The sequence below is a fragment of the Podarcis vaucheri genome, assembly GCF_965113315.1.
Source record: "Podarcis vaucheri genome assembly, chromosome: 3".
NCBI lineage: Eukaryota > Metazoa > Chordata > Lepidosauria > Squamata > Lacertidae > Podarcis > Podarcis vaucheri.
The window spans coordinates 91,767,023-91,785,639 of record NC_138761.1 but is presented as its reverse complement, the minus strand read 5'-3'; the positions used below and the strand labels follow the sequence as shown (position 1 = coordinate 91,785,639).

Genomic DNA, 18,617 nt, shown 5'->3' with positions numbered 1-18,617 from the left:
AGTAAAAGGATAAGACCTGAGCTTTACTGCAGAAACAAAGGCCTTGATTCGATGCACAGTTAGAATTGCTTAATTGGATATTCCATCATAGGATGCTATCAGATTTTGTTAGTTATAATGCATTCTTCCACACCCACCCATCCAGACCTGGTAGAATTTGATTTCTCACTGACTGTTCTCAATGTACACCTTCAAAGTAAAAATAAATTACTTGGATTTGGAGAATATTATCAATCATCTTCTCTTCAGAGGTAAGTAGTGATGTGTGTAAAAAAAAATCCCAGCAGCCACTGGCTCCATTTTCCATATTCACCCTTTTATGTCTTCATTGTAGAAGAGTCTTTCGAATTTTACTTCAGCACTTTTGCACAAAACCCAGCTCTCAATGCTGAACAGACTGAAAGTGCTATTTTTTTTTCCAGGGGTGGGGGGCGGTGTCACACAAAGATCTTTACCCTCTACATCCTTATAGCTGTGAGCTATTAAATTGGCTGAACATAGTTTAACTACAGTTTTTGTAGAGTCAATTATTAATGAATATTTCATTCTATACACGGCATTGCTTTGCCAAATGGCAACTGCTGTGAAGTTAATTACTTTGCAGTTAGGTTTTAAGGTGAAAATCAAAAGGAGCTAGGGCTTTTTCTTTCCTTTTCTTTTTGCTGCAAAATTCATCCGCAGAATCAGTTGTGTCATTGCAAAAGAATGCTAACGGTATGTTTTCACAAGCAAGCAAAGCAGGCAAGAGTCATCTTTGTTATGAGCATGGCTGATAAAGCATTCACAAAGCCATGGTTCTGGCAAAGAATGCATCCTACAGCTTTGTAGCTGCATGGCAGATGGATTCTCAGACTTCTCAAAGCATTGGGCGCGCATCTATCATCTATCTATCTATCTATCTATCTATCTATCTATCATCTATCTATCTATCATCATCATCATCTATCTTTAGTTTTCAACCCATTGAGCTCCCAACATTTAGCCAAGTAGAAATGCTTTTCACAGATAAAGATGCTCTGAAAATACAGATGTACAAACTGCAAAGGGGAAACTTCCCTGTTGTGTCCAGCTACTACTTTGTGTAGTTACTCTGCGGATATTTTGGCTCTCCCTGGGCATCAGAAAGAATCAGGAAGTGCAAGATAGCAAAAAATGTAAAAGGCTTCCTGTGATGAGCCACTTCTTATTTTCACACTCAAGCGGGGCATATGACTAAACTTGTTAACTCATCCAGACTTGAAAATGGGGACTCTTTTTTGTGGAATTTGGAAACTAGCACTTTGTTTTCTTAAAAGGTGCACTATTTATTTGCTACCCTTGAACAATTACTAGATGCTATGGCCCAAATTCTGAGCTGAAGTTAGGACTCAGTTATGGAACGGGGGCAGGCTCAAATGTACCATTTTGGGGCGTGGTGATTGAAAAGTGGTGACCTCAGATCTCCCAACACATCTGGATGATGCTGATTATTGGAACTCATTTCATTTGGGTTTCTGGCCAGGGCATGTGACTTAGTTTGCTTTGGTCACCTTGGTAAATGCTCTATGCCAGGAACTGGAGCAGATCAGTGCAATCCTATTAGTTCTGAACATATTGGCAGCTGGTGATGCCATTAACCATGGTATTCTTCTGCACCACCTGGCAGGATTGAACCTTGGGAGTACTGTAAACAGCTCTGAATGCATGCATTATTGCAAAGGAACAGTTGTAAGTACACTCTAAACTGTGCACTCCTGATTATTCCTTGGAAGCTGTGGCCAGAGCCGTCTTTCCCATAGGGCTTAGTGGTGTGCCAGCCTCTCAGGGGTACCCCAGCAAGTGGGAGAGCTGCACGGCTTTGCTGGTGGCCTCCCCTTTCCCTGCATACCTGCCAGCTGAGCCCCGCCAACCATAAGGCTGGCGGTTGTGCAGCGTCCCTCCCAAGCCTCCTCGGGAGGAGAGTGATCCCCACAGAGGCTTAGGATGGAAGCTGCACCCCGCCAACTATATGACTAGCTGGCGCGCAGCTTCCCTCCCAAGCCTCTGCGGCGACCGCTCTCCTCCGACAGAGGCTTGGGAGGGGTGCAACTTCACTCCCAGGCCTCTGTGGGGATCGCTCTCCCACAGTGGCATGGGGGAGAGTTGCACCCCCCCCCCGGATGGCTGGCATTGTGCAGCTATGGCCACCCCAACATTATCCGTGGTAATTTGGGGTCCTGGGCGGATATTTGCACCCCGGCGCCGCATCTGCTAAAGACGGCCCTGGCTGTGGCTGTCTGAAACAGGCTTTACCTGTCCCACACCTAACATCACATGCCAGGTGAGTGATAGGTGGGCATGGCTGACCAAAAACAGCCATATGGACCAACTGGATGGCCTGGTGGTTCCTCACCCTTGATATTGACTCATTCATCCAGTTTTAAGTCACTGACTTTGACACTAAGACCGCTTCAGTTGCTGTGAGAATCTATACCAGAAGCTTGATAGTGGGAGTACATCTCTGTTGGTTTTTCTGGACCTCTTAGCAGAATTCATTGGTCTCATCCTGGATCATCTGGTAGGAATGGGATTAGGAGAGTACCATATTAAGATGCTTCCAGTCCTTCTTGGGAGTTGGTTTCAGAAGCCGAAGTTGGGGGGACTTTCGTTCTTCCCCAGGTCCATTGGCTATGATATTTCCCTGGGTTCAGTCTTGTGTCCCATGTTATTTAAAATCTCCAGGGGGAGAAACTGAGAAAGATTGTCCAAGGATTGTGATGTGCTATTTTCATCTACTAGCTGTTGGTGTTCTGACTTGGTGCCTGAAGGTGGTAGTGGGCTAGATGAGAACTAATAAATTGAAACCTAATCCAGACAAGATAGAGGTGCTTCTTGCCTGGAAACAGATGGACTCTGGAATAGGAATCCTTGAACAGTTCACAGTTTGTGGATGGTTCTGAACTCAGCTCTTCACCTAGAAGCTGCAGTCAGGTGTGCCTTTGCCCATTTTAATCTGATGCATCAAGTATCCATTCTTGATTAGGTGTACCATGCAGACAAACTATGTAAGCTAGGATTTAAGGGAATTTGGTTTCATGGACATCAGAGGAAGTAAAATGGCTTGTGCGGTCACAGCAAAAGATTGCTAAGATCAGCTTATGAGCAAACCAGCAGCAGAAAATGTATTTGTGGGGGGAAATATTCATTGTGAATTGTTTTGCTCAGCTCCATCTGTCACAGTGAGATGCTTTATCCAGATTTGTGCAACTGTATTATTTCTAGGGAAAATGAAATGGCTGGATGTGTGTGGGTGTGCATGCACATGTAAAGCACAATTTATTTGAAAGAAATTTATATTATTTCAGGTTGGTTGTTGGATCTGCACTTGGCAGACAGGCTGCAGAAATCATAAATGGGAGAATGTTGTTCAACTGCTCCTTTAAAGTCAGCTTATTGTAGCAGGATAATGAGCCGCTGAAATCAGAGCCTTCCTGATTGAAGTAAGGAGTTAGGCAGTTGGAACTAAAGTGATTCATAAGTTATTCCGTTGTCTCAGCATAGTGGTTGGTGTTCAGTTCAGTGTTACTCAGAGTAGACCCATTTAAATGCATGGACATGACTAATGGACTTACTCTGAGTAAAACGTAGTTGAATATTGCCTAGTACCTCAACAGTCTCACCCTACATTGCAAGGGTTTGGACTAGATGACCCTTCAGGTCTCTTCCAACTCTACAAATTTATGATTCTTACCCACGTGCTTGTACATTCTAAGCAGATAATTTCTCCTTTATTGTCACTATCCCTTTCCCAAGCTGTTGGCATATCTGAATGCCTTATTTTTGCACAAAACACACTGAATTGTCTAGGACCCTGTAAGTCATATACTAGTAGCTGTGCTCCCTGCTTATCTGCGAACAGTAAAAAAAAAAATCAATGCTTTCCAATTATAAGGTGCTGATGGACGTGGCCTCCTCCTCTTCAGATTTTGCCTGTGGTTCCATCCTTCCCTTCTTCTATTCCACTTGTTGAAATTGTCTCAAGAGTATTCTATTACTTACCCAGATACTTTATAATAACTGTGAAGAAGGGGCATGCGGGTGGGTAAAGATAGTTTGCTCTGTTGGAGATACAGTAGCCATGGATTATTTGGCCAAAGTGTGAAACCATAATAATTGTAGGGATTATTTTCTGGAAATAACTTTTTTGTAATACTAGCAATAGGTCATCTCTTGGGATATATTATAGCAGGGGCAGCCAAAACAGTGCCCTTATCATATTACAACTTCTACCATCCCTGACAATTGGTCATGCTGTTCGGCACTGGACTCAGACAACATCTGAACAACACCATGTATTCCTGACAAATATAGCGTTTTCCAACAACATTTCCAGCAAAAAACCCCACAACACACATTAGGGTTCCGGTTACAGAAGAATGTGTTTACCAAGGAGGGAAACTAATTAGCTGTCTTTTTAAATGAACATGATCATGAAAACAGCGGTTTGAAGCATGAGTTTATTATTATGTTTTATATATTCTGTAAGCTGCACAGAGTGGCTGGGGAAGCCTAGCCAGATGGGTGTGGTGGAATAATAATAATAATAATAATAATAATAATAATAATAATAATAATATTTATCTTGGGCATGTTGACAGCGTTTCTTCTGAGCATGCCTGCCCTTCAGAACTATACCATGGAACATGTTGCCGCATTACATAAAACCTTATATAATATACTGTTATTCCCTCACAACCAGCCTACTTTCAGGTAGGTAGCTGTGTTGGTCTGACGAAGTCGAAATAATTAAAAAAGTTAAAATAATAATAATAATAATAAAATAGTCTAGTAGCACCTTAGAGACCGACTAAGTTTCTTTTAGGTATGAGCTTTCGTGTGCATGCACACTTCTTCAGAAGAATTAATTAGCCCAGGGGTCTGCAACCTTTAAGACAAAAAGAGCCACTTCGACCCGTTTCCGAAGGGGAAAAAACCTGGGAGCCGCAAAACCATTGCGACATTTAAAGCATGCGCGCCGCTGCCCTCCAATCTGACAGCAGGCGGGAAGGTGACGTCCAGACGGTGCGTGACTAACACACGCAACCACCCCCATGCGACGTCACAGCCAGTACAGCGCCTGCCACAGTGGGGAGTGTCGGGGCGCACAATGCACCTCCTCCCCTCGCTAGTATCCGCCCCGGAGCCGCGGCAAAGGTGTAAAAGAGCCACATGCGGCTCCGGAGCCGCGGGTTGCAGACCCCTGAATTAGCCAATCTACTGCTACTATTTGCAGAAATGTGCAGCCTTGGTTCCAAAAGAACATGCCAAAGCTTTGTCTGAGGTTTGGGCTTGTTTTTAGATTATGTGGTGAAGTTGAATGGCAATGAGCAGCAATATGGTGTAATGGTTAGTGTGTATGATTTGGACCAGGAAAACTGTGGTTGAAGCCCCATTTGTAATGAAGACCACTCAGTGATTGGGGTGGATGAGAGGGCAGTTACACATCCAGCTCACAGCTTTGTTGTGAAGATAAAATATGATAACCCCTATGTATCTGCCTTATACTGAGTCAGACAAATGGTCTGACTCAGTGTAAGGCAGCTTCCTATGTTACTGTCTAAGCCCATTAGAGATTATTTGTGTGATATCAGCACCATAAATGACTTCTGGTGTGTCGTCTCTCACTGGGGGAAATGAAACAGCGGAGGTGAGAGAGGAAGGAATCTAGGCAGCCCTGATGCACGATATCCCACATGCCAGTCTGACGCCATGCCTTTTGGGAAGCAGGGCGGCTGGGGGGAGTTGAGAAGAGGCTCCTATTATCACATGCAAGCGAAAGAGAACATAGATTGTGGTTCTGTAAGTGTGAAGAACATTTATCTATGTGCCACAAGGTGGATCAAACACAAAGCATTATACTTGATCGCATTTGTGGAGCTCTTGAAGGATAAAGGCGGAACGTTGCCCTTTTCAAGAGCACAGCACTAAATGACTCTCTACAGCTATCTTTGCCTTTTTAATCCCCCACCTTCCCTTTTTTATGGAAAACATTGGAACAACAGGAGGCAAAGCGGGACCGCAGAGTAAAATTGTAGCAGTAAATCTATCGAAGTTACCCAAGTTATTTTGAAGCTAATTATGACTGTGTGCAAAGCAAATGAAGTGAGAAGAACTGAATTAATGAAGACCGGCTACCTCCCACAAGCTAATGAGGCGTACTTTATACCAATAGCTCTTCAAATTGAAAAATTAAACTGCTTGGTAAAGGGGGGTGGGGAATATGCCGGGAAGTTTTGTTAAGGCCAGCACAGAAGGTAAAAAAAAAAAATCACACAGTGGGATTTATGCTCTCCAGTTGTTTAAAACCTCAGCATGACATAGTTACTTTAATGTGACACAATTCTTCCTTCAAAATCAGGCTCACCCCCCACCCCCCACCAATCCTCATTAGGCATTGCATTCAGTGACACTAGACCAAATCTAACAACAGGCCCTTATTGAATTATGTCCATCTTTGTTGGGAGAATTAATCCTTAAGTTTATTAATGTTGGACTGATTATTATTTCTAAAAAGTTGTGACATACTCATTTCAATTTTTAAATAAAATAAAATAGCCACCTCTTTATCCTTCTGCACATCAGAAAGCATGGTTTGCTTTCTGGAAACATTTTGTTACTCCTGCCTCTGTTCTATGGTTCACGTATGTTAAAATGTATTCTGTTCTGTAATTTTACTTTGATCTCAACCCCCCCCCGCCCCCTAATTGTTCAGTGAAGGATCTGCCATGCAGGATGTAATGGCAGCATCCTACCTGAATAATTACTGGTGCAATGACAGACTTCTACAACCATTGGTGTGAGCAAGTGGACAATATGTTCAGTACAAATGTGCCTTCAGTTTAGGCTTCTGGACCCACAGCAGAACCAGCTCTTTAGCTATGAATTATCTGTACTAATTATCCGTTTTTATACAACTAACTTGTGGATTAGAATAGCAAGCCACCAATGCCTGCCTTGCTCTATTTAATCTTTTCAGGGGGGAAATTATACGCGTAAAGAGTTTGATATCATTTTGGACCTGGATGGAAATGATGAGCCGAGCCACTAAAAGGTGTGAAAATGACCAAACTACTTCCAGATGTTTGTCTGAGATGAGTCCTTGTAATTGAATCATGTCTTTCCATAGTCCATGATTGCATTACTGTTCAATTCATGCATAATGACATTACTCTCAATAAGGTTAACAGCCAACACACTTTTCACTTTCGATTCTTTTAGTATTTCTTTCTCCTTACGCTACAGTGAGCCTATATTCCCAAGAAAGACCCTGTCCTGTGCTCATCTCTATGGCAGGGGTAGCCAACATGGTGCTCTAAAAATGTTATTTGGTTTCAATTCCCATCAGCCTCAGTTAGCATGGCCCAAGTGTTAGGGTTGATGTAATCCAACAACACCTGGAGAACATCACATTGGCTACCCCTGCTCAATGGGGATAGAATTTTATGACCCTAGGAACTCTATGGAGGTCCCCTGCCTAGGAGGGCTTCCCCATTCATTTCACAAGAGAGTTCAGACCCATTTGAACTGCTTTGTGGGTTCAGATTCCATGCACGTTTTCTTGGAAACAAGCACAATTATGCATGGATCTACAAATAGGGAATAAGTTCATATTGCGTCAGAGATACTTTGACATCCTTTATAGAGTTTCAGTAAGGGTGCCAACAGATTTTTTTTTTAAAATCCAGCTTGATCTGCTGTTGAGCTTCATCTCTTGAATTCAGTAGGCAAACCTTTTATATATGTAACATGTGCATAAGTCTTTTCATCGGCTGATGCCTGGAACAGCTGTCAAAGGCCCAGGAGGGCATGGTGAAATGTTTTTGGGCAGCACTGGTTTTGTAGTTCAGTGTTTAATCCACAGATGAAGACATCATAACAGATACTGAATTGTCATACAGTTCTCTATTACCGGTAGGTTAATGCATGCTGATTGTTTTGGCACAATGTATTCATTTCTGTAAATGAAGGAGTTCTCCGGCTTTCTGCCCCCTGGCCCACTTGAGCATAGCTGTCAAGTGTCCCTTATTTGAAGAGACAGTCCCTTATTCCAGCGCCATGTCCCGCTGCTGTCCCTTATTGATGGATGTCCCTTAAATGCCCCTTAAATGATGTCCCATAAATTTCAAAGGAAGCAGCTCCTCTCCCTCCCTCCCTGCTGGCCAGGGAGGAGGAAGGCTCCAACTGTGTTGCTTGGCTGAGTTGCTCACCCAATAAGAAGTCTAAGAACGACTGGGGGGTGGAGCTTGCATGCCTTTTGTGTGGCTAGTTAATGCAAGCTGAGGGGTTTTTTGAATGCTGGACGCCATTTTGTTGCATGTGCTGCTGCAAACTTTGCAATACAAAGCCAGGCCGGGGAGCCATCTTAAGTTGAGGCTGCATAGGCCTTGTGGTGCATGTGATTCAGATTCTATTCAGTTGAACCTCTGGTTACAAAGTTGGTTGGACAGTGTTCTCGAAGCTACCAGCATGAGTTTGACCAGACTGCAGGAGGACAGGAAGACTGGAGTGCCTGGAACAGGTGGGGCTGCAGGTCCCTTATTTTGGCTGCTGGTCCCTTATTTTCAAGGCTGCTGGTCCCTTATTTTCAAATCTGTAAGTTGACAGCTATGCACTTGAGAAGGGTGAAATAATAATAATTACTATTTTATAAATTTGTAATTCACTTTATATTGCAAATTACAACTGAAAAACAGACAAACAGCTCTTCTACCATAGGTACATTAAAACCAAGAGGAAAAAGAAATATATTAAAAACATCCCACCCACTTCTAAAAGGCACAGATAGTTAAAGGCCAAAGGCCTTGATACGGATGAAAGATTTTGCCTGGTGCCTAAAGATATGTAATAATGGTGCCAGGCAAGACTCCCTGGGGAAAGCATTCCCTAAATGAAGAGCAATGGCAGAAAAGGCCCACAGAAAACTACTACAATTTACCAGTACATAATGGAGGTGTGCAGGCAGAACCAGTCACAAAATAGTCACAGATGGAGGCTGGGTTTGGCATAAACAGTTGGCAATTACTGACACCATGTAACCAATTCATTTTTGGAAATAGCTAAATTCTCTGCCACAGTGTTTTCCTCATGGCAAGGGGTTCCACAGCTGAGCTTTCCTCAAATTAAGTACAGACATTTGCTGTGGAGGTATTGTGACTCACCTTGCCCATTGTAGGCAGAATTGACTGTTTCACACTCTAAGACATTTTCTCGTGTGTGTGTGTGTGTGTGTCTGTATTTCTTACACATATTTCTTATATATTTTTCACACACACACACACACATATATATATATATATATATATATATATATATATATATATATATATATGCTTTCGTAGATTTTCACGGGTACAGGAATGCAGGTTTTGGTGTCTTCGGGTGTCTTCCCGTGTAAGAGTCGGGGTGTCTGTGCGACGTTTCGACGAGGTCTCACTCGTCATCTTCAGGCTGGTGCTTTCGGCTGGATACCAGATACAAACAGATAGAAGGAGCACCTATGGGATCACCCCTCTCACCGGTCATCGCAAATTTGTACATGGAACACTTTGAAACCAATGCTTTAGACAAGTCAGAACACAAACCCAAACTTTGGCTCAGATATGTTGACGACACCTTTGTAATTTGGCCACACGGGAAAGAAAAACTAGATAGCTTCCTCACACATCTCAACAGCCTACACCCCAAAATACAATTCACTATGGAAATAGAAGACAACAACCAACTCCCCTTTCTTGACGTCCTAATCTACAAAAAACCTGATGGCTCCCTAGGACACACTATCTACCGGAAAAAAACACACACCAACCGCTACTTACATGCACAATCACACCACCACCCTGCACAAATAAACTCCGTAGCCAAGACTCTCATCTCCAGAACCAAACGCCTGGCTGACAAAGACCACTTGACAACTGAGTTACAGAATCTCTCAAATGTGTTAATCGCCAATGGATACCAGAAAAACAGGGTTACGAAGCTAATCCAAAAAGAAACACCCCCCAAAAACCAAGACACAGAAGAAAACAATGGCATGGCCCTCCTTCCTTATATCAAGGGCACTACAGACAAAATCAGCAAAATCCTCCATAAACACAATATCAAAACAGCCTTCTGCACCAACCAAAAAATAGCCAATATCCTCAGAAACCCAAAAGACAAAATCCAGCTAGAAAACCAAGGGGTCTATGAAATACCCTGCAAAGTCTGCCCAGCCACGTACATTGGACAAACAAACAGACGAATAAATGCACGTATCGCAGAACACAAGAATGCCGTCAAAAAAGAAGAAAAAACTTCCTCTCTTTTCCAACACATGAAAGAAACAGGACACGAAATTAATTTTGCAGATTCCAAATTGCTCTTTAACATGGAACATCACCACAAGAGAATAATCATGGAAGCCATCGAGATAGAGAAACACCCTCACAACATGAACAAGCGTGACGACACGTCCCGCCTGCCAGACATCTGGAAATTAGCCCTCCCCACAAAAACCGACACCAGAACCAGAGGCACACAGAACGCCGTCACCAATCAACCACACCAGACCCAAACCCAGACCCTCTCCACAGACATATTACAGACTCCATCCAGTAGCCAAACTATAGTGGCACCTCCGGATGCTGCACCCCCCTGCAATCCCTACACAGATCTGGCTGGCATTAGGCACAAAACCACAGCTCGCCCCTATACACGAAGCCAAGCCAGAGCACAACTAAATGCAGCACAGCCATCTTCTCAGAAAAACTCTTCACAAGCTCAAGAGGTCAAGACACGAAAGCTTTAGCAACTAATCTACACTTAATGACCCACCCAGTGGTATTCAGAATATCACTCATGAAATCACTCAAGATATCCCTCAAGTAATTAAGGAACAAAAGAAGAAAAGGCACACTAATCTAGGAACTTCCTCTCTGCCCAGAACGTTGGAGGCTATACACCACACCCCTCAACAGTATTTATAGGAACTCAAACACCAGATTCTGCTCTGTTCCAGTAACAAGAAGCCGAAAGCACCAGCCTGAAGATGACGAGTGAGACCTCGTCGAAACGTCGCACAGACACCCCGACTCTTACACGGGAAGACACCCGAAGACACCAAAACCTGCATTCCTGTACCCGTGAAAATCTACGAAAGCATATATATATATATATATATATATATATATATATATATATATATGGTTCCTAGTTTCTTGTTCCCATTCTCCTTTCATACTGAACTTTTACCTTATTCCCACACTGTCAAATGCCAATTTTGTTTCGTTTTTCTCATCCCTACTCCCCGTTCCTTTAAAAACCACTGTATCAAATTTCCCCTCTCATCTGCAGTATTTCAGCATTTATTTCAGTAAAGAAATAAATAATGAACCTTTTCCCTCAGGTTCTGATTTCCTTCAACATCTGCTCTGGCTATTTCCCTCTCAGCGGAGGGAGACCTTCCTACTCCTTCCTCTGACCTTTTTTACTTCCTGGCTACCTGTACAGTGGTGCCCCGCAAGATGAATGCCTCGCAAGACGGAAAACCCGCTAGACGAAAGGGTTTTCCATTTTTGAGCTGCTTTGCAAGACGAATTTCCCTATGGGCTTGCTTTGCAAGACGAAAATGTCTTGCGAGTGTTCCGATTTTTTTTTTGCTCCCCCCCTTTTTCTAAGCCGCTAAGCCGCTAAGCCTTTAATAGCCGCTAATACGATAAACCGCTAATAGCGCTAATCCGCTAAGCCGCTAATAGGGTTGCTTCGCAAGATGAAAAAACCGCTAGACGAAGAGACTCGCGGAACGGATTATTTTTGTCTTGCGATGTACCACTGTACTCAGCATCCATGGGGTTGCTGGCACTGGCATCAGTTCAACCAAGAAACTAGGGCACAGCTTTGGGGGCGAGGTGAGGAAGTAAGAAGGCACCGGGCAGGCAGTGGCACTGAGGCCCACTTGAAAGTGGCTCAAGGCCCAGTGTTTGGGAAACAATGTGACAGTGAAAACTAGACGTTGGAAGATGGTATGCGTTTCAAACCTATGTCGGGCCCATATAAGGAATCCCCTGTACCTAATTTGTTGTGGAGCCACCATGACAACAAGCACAATGGGGCAAAGCTTGCGAATGAGTTAGGAGCAAAGCAGCTGGTTTTCTTCTCACATTCCCCACTCCACTTGAATTTTATCAGCCAAAAATACAAATCCACATATAGCAGCTGTTTTACTCTAAAGAAGGAAAATACATGAAAAAAGAAACACTCCCCAATGCTCACTTCAAAGTGAGCCAGGGTTTGAGCTAGAGATTTGGAGGGATAAATTATTTTCCCTCTGGAAGGTTCTATGGCTGAAAGTAGGATCTTGGCTACCAGAATGAGGGCCATAAAAATGTTTGAGCTTCATTAGGTGCAGCATTGTAGCTTGGATTAGAATATGTCTGGCTGGTTTCTACACACACACACACACACACACACACACACACACACACTCTACAGGTTCTCACTCCTATGTGCTAAGTTGATGGTTTAAAATGATGGATGTCAATTAGCCCTGTTTGTCAGGAACAGTCTCTGCTTCCCAGTACCCGTGCACAGTAAATTATCACACTAGTTTTTGCCATTTCTTTAGCATGGGTTCCTACTAGAGTTGTCAGTCTTCAGGGCTTGTGTTCCAACTCCCTCACCTGTTCCTATGGATTTCTAAACCTTATTTCCTGAATCTGGTGCCCTCCAGCCCAGGCTAGCTGTGACTGATTAAAATTGTAGCCCAAAAACATAAGGAGGGCATCAGGTTGAAGAAGGCTGGTCTAGAAGTTAAATTTTGGCAGTGAGGAGCAGACACACCATCTCCAATTTTCACTGATGAACTATGATGCCCTGTGCAGGGCAGAACCTCCCGTTTTACACAGAGACAGGCACCATCTGCACTATATATTTAAAGCAGTATTATACCAGTCATGGCTCACACCCAAAGAATCATGGGAAATGTAGTTTGTTAAGAAGAATTGGGAGCAGGGCTTCTTTCAGTCGGAACTCTCTGGAATTCAATTCTAGCAGCTCTCAGGTGGGCACCATTGCTATGGTTCTAAGAGAACGAGGGAGGTGTTCATGGTGAATTCCGGCACCTTTTTTCTGGTTAGGAGACACCTAATTTATTTATTTATTTATTTTGTCACAGAGGGGGTCTTCCAGCGAGACTCAGCACGCGTAACAAACTACAGGATGCTTGAGGGGAAGCCATGGCTGTTAAAGTGGTATGATACTACTTTAAATGTCTAGTGCAGCTGAGGGCACAGTTGCTGAGGTATATTTTGAACAACGGACAGATGTGTTTTTCTATTTTATCTTTACCCAACTGAGTAAATCTCCTTCTAGCTTTTAAAGGGGTGAAACACAGGGGTGCAGAATAAAAACACAGTATCCAAAATGTTGTGTAGAGCCTTCAGCGATGTCGTGTTGTGGAGAGGCTTGGACAGTGATTCATAGCTTGGTAACTGAGGTGTTACAAGTTGTCAATCTATCTCTTATCTATCTATCATCTATCTATCTATCTATCTATCATCTATCTATCCTCTATCTATATCTCTCTATCTATCTCTCTATCTATCTATGAATTGTTGAAAAATATGATATATCAAGATGTCTGTTAGAGCAGACCAGCAAGAACTGTTGAGTTGACAGGTGGGAATAGGTGGCTATGAAATGGATTAGATTAAATATTAAGATGTGAATGTGCTTGCTATATGGTTCACCCATAAGGAAAGATAATTGCTGTTGCTTAGAATGTAGTACAATTTATAATTTTATGCAGGAGGTGGAAGGAATTGTGCAACATAATACCTATGCACCGGCCTAAAGGCATAGTTTAATCAAAATAGGTGTAGTCTATAAATTGGAATTAGCCTTTTCAACAACCTCAAGTTAGACAAATAAATCACTTTGACTAGCCCATTTCAATTTTTTTTTAAAGAAAACAACCACCCTGAAGCAAATGAACTATGGATCATCCATTTGTGCTGCTGACTCACTTTGGCTGAGGTAGTTCATTATTATCAATTAACACACTCTCCTAAAGCCTGGCAACAATTATACTACCTTTTGCAAAGTCCATTTAATCTCATTAGTTGCCAGTCTAACTCATAGGTTGCAATCCTATTTGATATGCCTACTTACCTGGGAGCAACCCTCATTGAACTCAATGAGATTTACTCCCAGGTAGACATTTACAGGATTGTGCTGTTGCTGACATAATAATCTATTAGTGTACAGTTGCATAGAGTAGGAAGCATGCCCTCTCCTTATTTGCTTTAAGAAGAAAATGCTGCTATATTTAAGAAGAGGGAGGGAATAGCCATTTTGAAGGTACAAATGCAGCTCCATGTATTATGCTATCTGATATACACAATCCAAAGTTATGGCATTATTTTGTTTAAGGATAATATTTCAAGAGGGTCAAATTAAAACCACCACATGCTTTTTCTAAAACCATTTTCTAACTAAGGCATAGAGCTAACTCCCACTGCCCCTGCCCCAAATTCTTAATATAATAAGTGTTTTTCAACAGACTCATCCATAACATAGGGCCACACTTGTGGCCCAATAATAAGCTTGAATACAGTCAGCTCTTGCAAGTGAGAGGAAGGATGCATATAGCTTGGAGCAGAGAGGTGCTGGCAGGACAAAGTGTTAAGCATTTCCACACCTCTCATTTATCCAAATCACCTGCTCCAAAGTAGCTATAAAATTCATTACACACATTTGCATGTAATATGTAGTTTGTTTTTTCATTTCTGTCTCACCAGAATATATCCAGATAGCCCTCAAGAAAAAGCTTGCAGCAGATAACAGATCAGTGGGGGCTTCAGTTTCTACTACTTTGCTGATACTCACAAACTCTTTAACTGATCTGATTTTTCTCCTAATGTTTTACTCAACTTTTTTTCTTCTTCTTACCTTTTTGAACTATTTTCTTTTTAAAAAACTTTTGAGGATTGCATCAATAATTACCAGGGAGCATCCAGTTGACTGGAAGAGAAATCTTTACTTTCAACAACTCACCTCTGCTGCTCTCTGTTGTGGTGGTGACTTCTAGTAGGTGTAAGCATGTTGAAGACTCACAAAGGAATAAGGTTACAGTGAAGAGATATATCTTGTTCTGTTTTGTTCTGTTACTAAAGGGCCTGGGGAGGAATGGAAAAGTGTATGTGTACATGCATTTTGGGGTCTGATTTTACAGGGAGGAGAATATAACCAGAATGTATATGTAAGAAGGCAACACATGACACCTAGCTTTAAATTGCAATGCCAAGCAATCTGAATTTTTATCAGGAGGAAAATAGATCATTTAACATTTAGGGTATATTAGTGGGACCATTAATTTTTCATATAGAACCTGAAAAATTGTTCTGATCACCCTTCTACCAGAAATAACTAGATCATGTAAAATACTAGCAGCACAATATCCCCCCACCCCCCATTCCGCAAAGGTGGTTCTATGTGACTGTTTCTCCTCCGTTGATAAAACTAATGTTTTATTCTCTCTCTCAATATTAAATTATTCAAATTACAGGATTTCAGCAGAGGCAGGAATCAAGTTTATAGACTATAGCCAATGTGGTGTAGTGGTTAAAGTGCTGGATTAGCATATGGTAGATAAGGATTCAAATCTGGGGCTAGTTGCTATCTCTCCGCCTTACCTCATAGGGTTGTTGTGAGGATAAAATATGGGAGGCAGAAGTGTGTATGTCACCTTGAGCTCTTTGGAGAAAACATGATTGTTGTTTAGTTGTTTAGTCGTGTCCGACTCTTTGTGACCCCATGGACCAGAGCATGCCAGGCACTCCTGTCTTCCACTGCCTCCCGCAGTTTGGTCAGACTCATGTTTGTAGCTTCGAGAACACTGTCCAACCATCTCGCCCTCTGTCATCCCCTGCTCCTTGTGCTCTCAATCTTTCCCAACATCAGGGTCTTTTCCAGGGAGTCTTCTCATGAGGTGGCCAAAGTATTGGAGCCTCAGCTTCAGGATCTGTCCTTCCAGTGAGCACTCCTTCCGAATGGATAGGTTTGATCTTCTTGCAGTCCATGAGACTCTCAAGAGTCTCCTCCAGCACCATAATTCAAAAGCATCAATTCTTTGGCGATCAGTCTTCTTTATGGTCCAGCTCTCACTTCCATACATCACTACTGGGAAAACCATAGCTTTAACTATACGAACCTTTGTCGGCAAGGTGATGTCTATGCTTTTTAAGATGCTGTCCAGAGATATAACAACATCCAAAACATTTTCATAGTCCTAGTATCATTTAAAACATCCAAGTCCTCTCAGGGGTTTTGGTACATTTAATTTTGTTTTAAAATGTAATTGTCAACCTGCAGACTTTATAGAATGAAAGTAAGGAACATGTTTACACTAATAAACAGCGTGTTAATATGAAGCTCGTGTGGACTTGCCAAGAAGTAGAAGTCCACCCCCACAATTTTGGGGGCACCGCAGGGGACACTGCAACTATTCTTTAGAATGGAGCGAGAGAGGTGTGGTGTGCATGCGTCAAATTTTGGTATTGGAGACAGAACTCTATTAGCCTTTGCCCTGCTTCGTTTTGAACTCCAAGGCCAAACCTGCCAGTTGTTCCTTTTATCTCTTGATTCCCTACTTTAGCATTTCAATCCCCTATAATGAGAAGAACATCCTTCTTTGGTGTCACTTCTATAAGATGTTGTAAGTCTTCATAGAATTGGTCAATTTCAGTTTCTTCAGCACCGGTAGTTGGTGCATAAAGTTGGATTACTGTGATGTTAAAAGGTCTGCCTTCGATTCATATCAAGATCATTCTATCATTTTTGAGATTGCATCCCAGTGCAGCTTTCGCCACTCTTTTGTTGACTATGAGGGCCATTCCATTTCTTTTACGGGATTCTTGCACAGTAGTAGATATGATGGTCATCCAAACTGAATTTGCCCATTCCCGTCCATTTTAGTTCACTGGTGCCCAGGATGTCAATATTTATTCTTGCCATCTCATTTTTGACCACACCCAGCTTACCAAGGTTCATGGTTCTTACATTTCAGGTTCCTATGCAATATTTTTCTTTACAGCATTGGACTTTCCTTTCGCTTCCAGGCATATCTGCAACTGAGCGACCTTTCGGCTTTGGCCCAGCCACTTCATCAGCTCTGAATCTACTTGTACATGTCCTCTGCTCTTCTTCAGTAGCATGTTGGATGCCTTCCGACCTGAGGGGCTCATCTTCCAGCATCATAACAGTGACATATATGCCTGTTGTCTTTGTCCATGGAGTTTTCTTGGCAAGGATACTGGAGTGGCTTGCCAGTTCCTGCTCCAGGTGGATCACGTTTAGTCAAAACTCTCCACTATGAGCTATCCATCTTGGGTGGTGCTGCACGGCATAGCTCATAGCTTCTCTGAGTTATTCAAGCCCCTTCACCACGACAAAGCAGTAATCCATGAAGGGTATATAAATGTAATTATAACGGCTGCCTCCCAGACACCCTTGGTCTTGTGCCATCTGAGGGGAAGGTTTTCCCAGCTAACAGACTGTACCCCTCTGCTCAGCCCCCCCCTCTCTCTGTAAAGAACTGTTGTAACCAGACAAGGGGCTAATTATTTCCATGAGGTTGCCCAGTGCTATTTTTATAGAAAAAGAGGTGCCCAAACTCATCATGAACGCCTCCCTCATACCCTTATAATGGCAATGGCATCCATCTGAGAGGTGCCGGAACTGGAACTGAGTCCCGGTGAGTTCTGGCTGAGAAAAAGCCCTGAGATTGCTCCTTTTCAGTCAGCCTCTAAATGTCACCAGGAGTCTCCCTTAATGCAGCGTGGAACTATAGTTTCTAATATGTTTTATACTACAACTCCCATCACTTCCAGTTATATTGACTGTGATGGCTGGGGCTTATGGACAGGGTCACCAAGAGTCAGGAACAGTGTGTATTGGGGCATTAGACCCACAACAAAGCAAGGGCCTCATGTATTTCCTCACGAAGAGCTGGTGCAGTTATACAAATTCCACTTTTGAAACTGGGCAGCAGTTTGCAAAAATAATTTTTTTTAAAAAGTAGCAAGGCATAAAGAAAACATTATGGATGTTGCCATCCTCTGGGGCCTTCAGTAGAATGTGACCAAACAGTTCCTTGCAATTTATTGGGGTTTTGGAATTGGTGCCATGAAAAATTCTTTTTTTCTTTTGATAGTGTATGAAGAAAGGAAAGGTCAAACCAGATTCTGTAAACAATAGCAAAAATGTTCCTGCAATGGACCTAATCAGTGCTATTCTAACAGCCAGTGTGACACTTGTGGGTTTTTTGTAGGGGAAAGGTTATTGGCGGAGCCAAAATGATTATTATTTTTTAGCTAATCATAGATGCATAGACAAATAATGATTCAGTTAGTGCAGACTAAACAAGTGATGATAAAAAATCAAGACCAGAATTGTTCTGAATATAGCAAATTTTCATGGAACAAAAACAAGGATATACACATATCCTTTGGCAGAGCACCAAAGGCATGTGTGTGCTTTGAAAGAGCCCACGGTTAATTTGAACTAGGCTTTTGAGAGATGCTGTCAGTTTGTATTTAACTGGGGGGTTTCTGGCAGCTTTGCTT

At 42.5% G+C, this 18,617-nt stretch overlaps 1 long non-coding RNA gene across 1 annotated transcript in view; it reads left to right on the top strand.

Moving 5' to 3' along the window:
• The window catches only part of LOC309529948, a 38,183-nt gene extending 19,893 nt beyond the window's left edge, over nucleotides 1–18,290 (top strand). Inside the window, exon 6 of the long non-coding RNA XR_014218542.1 lies at nucleotides 18,206–18,290. This is a non-coding gene — a long non-coding RNA (uncharacterized lncRNA). The remainder of the gene's footprint in view (nucleotides 1–18,205) is intronic.
• Nucleotides 18,291–18,617: the final 327 nt, after the last annotated feature.